This window comes from Sprattus sprattus, assembly GCF_963457725.1.
Source record: "Sprattus sprattus genome assembly, contig: scaffold_52, whole genome shotgun sequence".
NCBI classification, from domain to species: Eukaryota; Metazoa; Chordata; class Actinopteri; order Clupeiformes; family Clupeidae; genus Sprattus; species Sprattus sprattus.
The window spans coordinates 66,142-77,397 of NW_027666813.1; positions in this window are offsets into that span (position 1 = coordinate 66,142).

Below are 11,256 nucleotides of genomic sequence, written 5' to 3' on the forward strand. Positions count from 1 at the left end.
TGATTTAATACAAAAAAGATCAAAGAAGTATTAGGAACACTTAAGTCAAAACTGTAATATTATTGTCCTTATGTCCTTTTCTGCCCTCAGACTTCTGTGGTTGACTGTAAGTCAGTATATTTGCTGATCTGACTGATGAAACTGTAAGTTTACTTACCAGAAGCATATATATATATATATATATATATATATATATATATAAATATATATATATATATTATGGCATGCCGTTCAGGAAATTAACATTTGAATATTTATATACAAAAGTCTGAATATATATACAAAACTCTGAATATATATACAAAAGGCTGAATATATATATACAAAACTCTGAATATATATACAAAACTCTGAATATTTATACAAAAGTCTGAATATATATACAAAACGAAGTCTGAATATATATACAAAACTCTGAACTCTGAAGCGCTCAATACGTCTGTGTCCACCATATTGGATTGAGCGCTTCCTATTAAATCAATGGGACCAAAATGTTTGTAATTATGTATTTTCTGCTTCATAGAATACTGTTTTTCTGTTATATTGTTACATTTTGACATTGATTTCTCACTAGAAATGCAATAATAACACGTTTATTTTACACCGTTTGACTTCACGAAGGATATTTTTAGAGGCAAGTTCCCCATTCACTTGACTGGGGTCTTGTCAAACCTTCGCAATTCATTGTTTTTTGCTTCATGAAATACGGTCATATACTGTATCTATTTCTGCTTCTAAATTAGCCTATTGAAGAAAACTGACGCCATGTTTAGCTTAAAGAATTACATAATCAGGTCATTTAGATTGGGAACGTTAACGTTTACAATGGGAAACAAACATAAATGCCTGATGCGCGTCAATAAATGGCCTGCTGTGTAAAATTGAGCGCTGCAACAAGGTCATTGCTCTCTGACTATGTTCAATGACAGCGGAGATTTTAAAACTAGAATGCGTTTCGTGAACGAACTGCGAGAGTGTGCTTGCTCTGTTGCGGCCATGACCGAGAGAACAAGTGCCTTGGAATTGGGGCAGGTGTCAGCTCTCCAGCTCTCCCTGCTGGATGAGCATGCACAAATGAGTATGCACAAATGAGTAAACATGAGTGAGTATGCACGAGTGAGTATGCACGAGTGAGTATGCATGAGTGAGTATGCATGAGTGAGTATGCATGAGTGAGTATGCATGAGTGAGTATGCATGAGTGAGTAAACATGAGTGAGTATGCACGAGTGAGTAAACATGAGTGAGTATGCATGAGTGAGTATGCATGAGTGAGTAAACATGAGTGAGTACGCATGAGTGAGTACGCATGAGTGAGTAAACATGAGTGAGTAAACATGAGTGAGTATGCATGAGTAAGTATGCATGAGTGAGTATGCACGAGTGAGTATGCATGAGTGAGTATGCACGAGTGAGTAAACATGAGTGAGTATGCATGAGTGAGTAGAGCCCTGGTATGGAAGGTGTCTCTTAATATTCCTAGTTATACAGTTGAATGGAGAGGGACAGAGAGAGAAGAGGAACCGTGCGCAGGTGTCAGTGAGAGTTGTCAGTGAATCACAGGTGCAAGCCAGTTTAATGAGCCTATTATGATGTCATAATGCCTCAAAGTTCTGCCATGCAAGTCTATGGAGAAAAAAGGTGATGGAAAAAGAGGAATAAAAAAGGAGTGGCAAGGAGTACCGCCACGAAAAGGAGTAGTTGGCTGCAAGAAAAACTACTAGAATAAAAAAAATAGTAAAAAACGAAGAACAATAGTGTGCTTCCCTTCGGGCAAGCACACTAATTATTAGACCCTCTTATGAATCCGTTGCGTTGTCTTGCCATTTCGAAGAGCTAACAGAACATTTTACTGTTACCATCAATTACTTCGCACCTTAGCCATGGGAACTTCATTCAGACAAAACGCATTTTCTCTGGTAAAGCTGTTTGAACATCTAGGGCTTCAGGTGGGCTATTCAATGTTTGGAAAGTTCCCTTTCTGCATGAACTAGTTCAGTTCATAGTTTACATTTTTTAAGTTCACAGCTCCAAAAAATGTACTTGTCCAGTTCTTTTTTTCAATATGTTGCAAGCTATTTTTCAAAATCTCTATCTGTCTGTCTGCTCTCGGCCTCTACGCAACTTCGCGCTCTCACGCACGGACATAGACAGTAGAATGAAATGTCTCGCGTGCAACACTGAAGGTATTACAGGTTCATCCTCATCAGAAGGTTCACCCTCATCAGTTGCGTTTGGCCTCTGAAAAAAACTTTTAAGGCTAGTCTGCTTGGCCATGTTTGATACTTATCACTCAGTTCGCTCCGTTTGTAACCGACGGTTTGCGCTTTATTTAAACTGCAGCATATGCGTGTTGTTTAATAACTTTCAAGCGGCAGAATAGCCTGTTCCTTTAAAACATAATAAGTAATAAGGGCAGTGCATGTTTGCTTTATAGGCCTAAATATTAGGATTGTGGTCTAATTAGTGTGCTTGCCCGAAGGGAAGCACAGTATTGTTATCGTCAAGTTTTCTTTATTTATTTATTTATTCCGTACGTTTTTCTTGCAGCTAACTACTCCTCGCCCGATTCAGTTAGAGACGCCATTCAAACACCAAAACGTCCGGCCCGATCCGGTGCAAGCTGCTATGACTTTTCGTGGCGGTACCCCATGCCACTCCTTTTTTATCCCTCTTTTTCATCCCCTTTTTTCTCCATAGACTTGCATGGCAGAGGTCTCTGCCATTATGACATCATAATAGGGTCATTAAACTGGCTTGCAGCTGTGCCTCTCACTGACACCTCCGCCAAATCTAAGGAACCGCATTTTCTCTGTCCCTCTCAATTCAACTTTGAAAAAGAATAAGAGGAACCGTATTTCTCTGTCCCTCTCAATTCAACTTTGAGAAAGAATAAGAGTAACTACAGTTTCTAACCTAGCTACCGTATTTCCACTTTGTTAAGGTGAGTTGAATGGCAGCATTTTCAGTGTACTGACTGAAATTTTAATGGAAACTGATAGTTAGCCGTAGCAGCTAACATATAAATTAACGTTACGTTAACGTTGGAGACGCCATTTTCCTTAATTCAAGTTGTGAAGTAAACCTTTGAAGTAATTCATGAATTTAGTTGTGTGGATAGTGAGCTAAGGCTTGTATTCCCACTACGGTAACGTTAGCTGTGTTAAGCAGAGCTATCCTAGCTGTGTTAAGCAGCTGTAACATCTGAGTACGGGGCTAAAGGCTAACTAACACTACGTAACGGGAGTATCCACTGGCAGTTTCAGCTAGCCGTAACGGGGGATCATTTTCCTTAATTCAAGTTGTTAAGTAAACCTGTGAAGTAATTCATGAATTTAGTTGTGTGTATATAGTGAGCTAAGGCTTGTATTCCTACTACGGTAACGTGAACTATCCTAGCTGTGCGGGGCTATGCAAAAGTTGCTTATACTGAAAGAATGGTTAACTTGTTGTGGCCGATAGCGTGAGTTAACATTAACCCGTGTCCTGGGAGTAATGATTCATGAGAGACCTTGAATCATTAGGTTACTGAAAAACGTTTGAGGATGTAGCTGTTGTAGTGTGCTCAGTTTTCGAAAACTAGACTGAAACTAAGAAGGATAACTATGACTAAATGTGACTAAAACTAATATGCACTTAATCTAAAATAGCTGCTGAATCTAAAATAGCTGCCAAAATGAACACTGAGATGTATTAATTTTGGCAGCTATTTTAGATTCAGTCTTAAGACAAAAATGCATATTAGTTTTAGTCACATTTAGTCATAGTTATCCTTCTTAGTTTCAGAAGAGGTTTTTCATGGTTGCTAGCTCTAATCAGATGTACTATAGGCTTATAAGAGAAGACTAACTTTTTATGCCAACGAACACCAATAACTAGAACTAATTTGACAGACTATAAACCAATGTGATACACGTGCTCTCTAGCTATACAGTAAAAGTGTTGCTTACGTTTGATACTAGACCTACAGTCTAACTCTAACTGCATTAAGTCTAACATATAGGCCTATCTTACAATAAACTTTAAGTAAAGCTGGCTATGTAACCGCATTCATTCCAATATTGTTGCAGAGATGTTTCCTTTTACCAAGATAGCAATTTCAACAATTCACTTAGCTCAGTAAGTCAGTATAACGAAACTCTGAGATACCCTCATATGTCTAAACGTCAGTGGAGCCAAAATATAATGGTTGAGCTTGGTTGCTTGCTAAAATATATTGGAAGAAGGCCCCACTACACTGATTGAGTAGATGTAAATACATGTTAATTCATAGGCACTTGTTCTCTCTGTCACAGAGCAAGCACACTCTCGCAGTTCGTTCACGAAACGCATTCTAGTTTATTTATTTATTCCGTACGTTTTTCTTGCAGCTAACTACTCCTCGCCCGATTGAGCTAGAGACGGCATTCAAACACCAAAACGTCCGGCCCGATCCGGTGCAAGCTGCTATGACTTTTCGTGGCGGTACCCCTTGCCACTCCTTTTTTATTCCATTTTTTCATCCCCTTTTTCTCTCATTGACTAACATGGGGAAGGTTGAGCCATTGTGACGTCACCCGCTCTATCAGTCGTTCTCCATTCAACTGTAGGAATATTAAGAGACACCTTCCAGGGCTCTACAGTGCGAGTATTTCACTCGCATAAATAGGTACGTGCAAACTTGAAAAATAATTTACAAGCACAGTGTGCGAGTGACAGACAGTTGTCAATACGGCGCCAAAAAGTGAAGCATTCCATTGATTTCACATGGAAACAACTGACAGGGTCGCGACTCCAGGGTTTTCGACGGGACCAACAGCAGCAGCAGCATAATCATCATCTGGATTTACTGACATTTTCGGTATATATAAACACATAATATCAATTGGTAACTGGTGTGTTGTATCCTGTTTATGTCTGATACTTTATAAACATTTATGTTTTACGTTAACTTATTACACTAGGCAGCAGTATTGTGAAGTAGAGCTAGAAATGGCTTTGCTAGCTCCCATATTGTAGCTCACACCAGCAACTGCTCAATTTAGGACAGAAAGGAGTTTGGTAAATTAGCTTGTAACTGTCAATGATAACTAGTTATTAGAATATATTAGCCAACGTTAAGTTGACTTCAAAGGGGCAGTCGAGTGTTTAGGTTGTGTCAGCTAGCTTGGAAAGCTAGCTAATAATTTTTGATTGAAGCTTCACGTTAGCCTCTGTAAACGTTTAGCTAGCTAACGTTAGCTAACTATGAGGTAGCATATCCCAAGTAACTTGTTGTGACCGATAGCGTGAGTTAACATTAACCCGTGTCCTGGGAGTAATGATTCATGAGAGACCTTGAATCATTAGGTTAACTGAAAAACGTTTGAGGATGTACACACAGCGTAGCTGTTGTAGTGTGCTCAGTTTTCGAAAACTAGACTGAAACTAAGAAGGATAACTATGACTAAATGTGACTAAAACTAATATGCACTTAATCTAAACAGTAAAAGTGTTGCTTACGTTTGATACTAGACCTACAGTCTAACTCTAACTGCATTAAGTCTAACATATAGGCCTATCTTACAATAAACTTTAAGTAAAGCTGGCTATGTAACCGCATTCATTCCAATATTGTTGCAGAGATGTTTCCTTTTACCAAGATAGCAATTTCAACAATTCACTTAGCTCAGTAAGTCAGTATAACGAAACTCTGGAACTATTAGGCTATGACCAAATGTAACACACTAGACCCTTTCACAATAAACAAGCAAACAAACAAACAAAAACAGAACAACAAAGATACCCTCATATGTCTAAACGTCAGTGGAGCCAAAATATAATGGTTGAGCTTGGTTGCTTGCTAAAATATATTGGAAGAAGGCCCCACTACACTGATTGAGTAGATGTAAATACATGTTAATTCATTGGCACTTGTTCTCTCTGTCACAGAGCAAGCACACTCTCGCAGTTCGTTCACGAAACGCATTCTAGTTCAGATTGTGTTTGCTGGACGGGATTTTTAAGAAATTCCAATCAGACAATTTGACCGGTGAGATCTAATATTTTCGGACATTTTCATTTTTTTTCCGGACAAAGACCGGTAATTACCGGACAACGGAAACGCTGATATATATATATATATATATATATATATATATATATATATACTGTATATATACTGTAAACATACACTTCAAACCTCACAGTCCTTTCTGGGAAATAGACGCTGTTTTCTTTTAGAAGAAATTGAACTGAGAGCAGCAGAATGATAGGCCCCGTAGCCATGGTAACCTGACCACAGTCTTTTCACAGTCAATCCTCCCTGTTCAGGGGCGGTGCCAGAGATTTTGTTTTTCAGGTGCTATGGGGGAGCTCAGCGTTTTACTGAGCGTGCTGTGAAATTAGGTCGATAGCCTATGTGTCACATGGTCCTCTACTACAACACCTCCCCACCATATCGTCTGTCATCTGTTTACATATTTGCTCTCAAAATCGTCTTTGGGGGCCATGAAAAGCAATATAAAAACCGATTGTATTATTATCATTAGGCTTCACACATACACAGCACAGTATGTATGCTTTACCTTTTTTTGTTGTTGTTGTAATGTTTTTAAACATTACAGTATCCGCTTTTATTTGGATCATTATATTAATAACAGTACACATAAGCTCTGGTAAGGTCAGCTATCTCTGTTGATAAAATATTGTAAACGGTCTGTACCTCCAACCATTTACATTGTTGCACATGTAAAGTTTTGCACAGTTTTGTCAAGTAAATATTTTGCCCAAAGAGTCTTATTTATTTTAATTTTGTTTGCAATTTATACATAAAGTGCATTATCTTTTTTGTATGTACTGTATATCATACCTTGGAAGGTTGTTTTGAAGTTAGAATAAAGTATGGTAGTTTTGAATCACATTTGTATGATGCCTTTTCCTGAATGTTGTGACTACCCTGTAAGCAAAATTACGTCCCCTCGACGTCCTGTAATGGTCTCTCTGAACGTTCTAAAAACGTAAATGTGTATGGTTCCCTTGACAACTCAAGGACGTTTTGCACGACGTTCCAAGACCGTCCCGAGGACGTTGCGGTGACAACTGGGAAACGTTTTCTACAGGTCCTGGGGACGTTATGCAGGACGTTGCAAGCACCTCCCGAGGGCATTGTGGTTACGTCTGGGGAACGTGTTTCTATAGGTCCTGGGGACGTTCTGCAGGAAGTTGCAAGAACGTCCTGAGGGCATTGTGGTGACTTCTGGGAAACGTGTTTTAGACGCATAGACATATATATGTCTATGTTTTAGACGTCCTGGGGACGTTATTCAAGGACGCACCGCGGACGTAGCAGGCACGACCGTTTTTGCTGAGCTAAATGAAGAAAATTAAATAATAATAGATCGCTGAGCCGTCATTTTGCTTACAGGGCGCACACACACAAGTTCAAGTTTATTTATATTATACATTTCATATGATATGCATAGACACACACACAGACAAACTTCATTGCAGGCATTGTGCTACAAACTTCATTGCAGGCATGGGAATTGAACCGTAAACCTTCCTATTACTAGACCTCTTCTCTAACCACTGTACTAACACTGTCTGATTACTATTGTGTCACTTTAACACGTTTATCACAGTGTGAGACAGCCAACAAACTTAGTCATTTTTTTCCCGAGGGTTTGAGGAAAAGCATATTGTAGCGATCTCAGTCACTACGCATTGAGGGTTTTCCTTAATGATTCCTTTTTTAATTAACATCCATGGCAGGTCACGGACGTGCGGGCAGGGAGGCAGAATAACTAGCCAAACTAAGAATGATGAAATAAAATTAATAGGAATGCTTCTCTACTGATCTGTGCTATAAATGTAATGTCTGCATGATTCCAATACAATGCATACATAGGAAGGTGTATCAAGTGTCTAGCTTTAACATTTTAGCTTTCCGCAGGCCTTCAAAGATGCTGCAACAGAACGTATACTATAGCTTACCGGTCAAATTGTCTGATTGGAATTTCTTAAAAATCCCGTCTCGCAAACACAATCTGGATTTGACAACAATCCTAATATTTAGGCCTATAAAGCAAACGTGCACTCTCCTTATTATGTTTTAAAGGAACAGGCTAATCTGCCGTTAGAAAGTTATTTAACAACACTCATGCTGCATTTTAAATAAAGCGCAAACCCTCGGTTTCAAACGAGGAGCGAACTGAGTGACAAGGATCCAACATGGCCAAGCAGACTAGTCTTAAAAGCTTTTTTTCAGAGGCCAAACACAATTGATGAGGGTAAACCTTTTGACGAGGATGAACCTGTAATACCTGTAGTGTTGAGTCTGAATTGTATTATACTGTCTATGCGTGAGCGCCCCGAAGTTCGAGCCGAGAGTCAGAGATTTGGAAAAATTATAGCTCGCACTCGCATCATATTGAAAATTGGAGCTGTGAACTTAGTTAAACATTTTGAATTATGGACAATGAACTGAATTAGTTCATGTAGAAAGTGAACTTTCCAAACACTGAATAGCCTACCTGAAGCCCTAGATGTTCGAACAGCTTCACCAGAGAAAAAAGCCGAAATGTCGGGCGTTTCTGTCTTTATGGAGTGACAAGTTCTCTTGGCTAAGGTGCGAGGTAATTGACAGTAAAATGTTCTTTTAGCACTGCGAAAAGGCGACGCAAAGGATTCACAAGAGGGTCGTATAATTTAAGAATCTCTTCTCTCATTGAACAGAGCAATGACCATGTTGCAGCGCTCATTTTAACGCCACAGCAGGTTGAGATTAAAGGCCACTTATTGACGCTCATCAGACATTAATGTTTTTGTTTCCCATTGTAAACTAAGGAAAATAAACATGTTGCTTTCTAAACTACCTGATTATGTTATAATTTAAGCTACGCAGGCCGTCAGTTTTCTTCAATAGGAGCAGAAATAGATATTTGCCCGGCTTATCATTAAAATGTCGGGCAAATGAAAAAAAAAATTCTCTAGCGGAACCTCAGAGAGGACCATCAGAGGACGTCAAGGGGACGTTTTGGAAGGACTGAATGCGAACGTCCCGCAGAGGACCACAGGTAAAGGTTACGGGGACGTTTGTGAAGGACGTCCTGGGGACGTATGCTGAGAGACCAAATAAGAACATTCCCTAAAAGTCTGTTTTAAGGCTCATGCGAACGTCGCGCAGAGGACCTGCAGGTATAGGTTATGGGGACGTTTTTAAAGGACGTCCTGGGGACTTGTGCTAACAGACCTATAAGGTTCCCTAATAGTCCGTTTTAAGGCTCATGCGAACGTCACGCATGAGGACCACAGGTAAAGGTTACGCGGACGTTTGTGAAGGACGTCCTGGGGACGTATGCTGAGAGACCAAATAAGAACATTCCCTAAAAGTCTGTTTTAAGGCTCATGCGAACGTCGCGCAGAGGACCTGCAGGTATAGGTTATGGGGACGTTTTTAAAGGACGTCCTGGGGACTTGTGCTAACAGACCTATAAGGTTCCCTAATAGTCCGTTTTAAGGCTCATGCGAACGTCACGCATGAGGACCACAGGTAAAGGTAACGGGGACGTTTTTGAAGGACGTCCTGGGGACATGTGCTGAGTGACAAAATTATAACGTTCCTTAATAGTCCGTTTTAAGGCTCATGCGAACGTCACGCAGAGGACCTGCAGGTAAAGGTTACGGGGACGTTTTTAAATGACGTCCTGGGGACGTGTGCTGAGTGACCAAATTATAACGTTCCTTAATAGTCTGTTTTAAGGCTCATGCGAACGTCACGCAGAGGACCTGCAGGTAAAGGTTACGGGGACGTTTTTAAATGACGTCCAGGGGAGGTGTGCTGACAGACCAAATTATGAGGTTCCCTAAAAGTCCGATTTAAGACTCATGCGAACGTCACAGAAGGACCAAACGTAGACGTGCTACGAACGTCAAAAACGTTCTGGTAACGTCCTCTAGCGAACGTTGTGGCGGGGACCAATTGGGGACGATTGGGGACCTTGCGAATGTCCTGTTAACGTCCTGGGGACGTTCCCTGTTTGCGGGGTAGTAGGTCTGTTCTTGCTTGCAGTGTTAGTAAGTGAAGTACATATGGGTTGTGGATACAAAAATGGTAAATTAATGCTATGCCGACACCTGGGTGTGGGTGTGTATTTTCTTGTATGTGAGTGTATATGTTTGCGCAGGCGCTCCTGCTCACACTTCATGCCACCCCTGAATACGTCAGTGCCCCACTGGTGCCACCCCTATCAAAAATGTCTGGACACGCCCCTGCTTAACCCACTACAAATATCAAGTAGCTTGCCCATCACTGCAAATATTCTACTCAAAACCTCTGTTTTCTTCTCATTGTGGAGTGCTATTTAAACCGTGCCGCCCAACTGCGCCCCCCCTCAAAAAAAAATCACCAGCCGCCACTCTTTAAGAGGCTGAATATTAACACCTGTAGACTGTCTCCTTATTAGCCACAGGCTTTTGATGACCTGACTGACCTCATCTGTCTCACTGTGAGGAACTGTTGTCTGCTAAACTCCACATAGCTGTATTTCTGTGTCTGCTGTTCTTGATCTAAGATCCTTCTCACATTGCCTGTATGTCTTTTGAACAAGTACCTATAAACTCACACGTCAGTTTCACACACACACACACACACACACACACACACACACACACACACACACACACACACACACACACACACACACACACACACAGACAAACACAAACACACACAGACACACACACACTTAAAAGTAACCTCATGTACATCTTTATCTCCAATAAACTATAGGTCAATATCTTATGCTCAATCAAACCAGATTAAAACTGGCCATTGATTAACTACCACTGGCTGAAGCCAAACTGTAAACTTGCCAGGCATGTTTTCTGGAATTGGAGAAGTCCATTCATACAGAAGTAAAATCACTCAAACATTGTTTCTACTATCTGCTGGACAGTCAGCTTTATGAATTGTTTATGGTTATGCGATAAGAGGATGATAGTGTTTAAACAAAATAAAGTGTCAAGCTGTCAGTGGTGCCACTGTGGTGAGATGAGTTCCCCAGCTCCACACACACCGCAGCATCACTTCCAAAGCAGCCAACACTTCTCTAACATCTTATGCACTTAAACCTTGTTTTTTTTCCTATGTTTTCCTATGAAATTTAATACATTTTTCATTGACGTTTACTTTCCATATTTCCTATTAATCTCCACTTTGGATAAAAGCAAATGCTTAATAACTTAAAATGAATATCCCCCTCTAGGATAATGTCATATTATCTCCCTCTGGAACAAA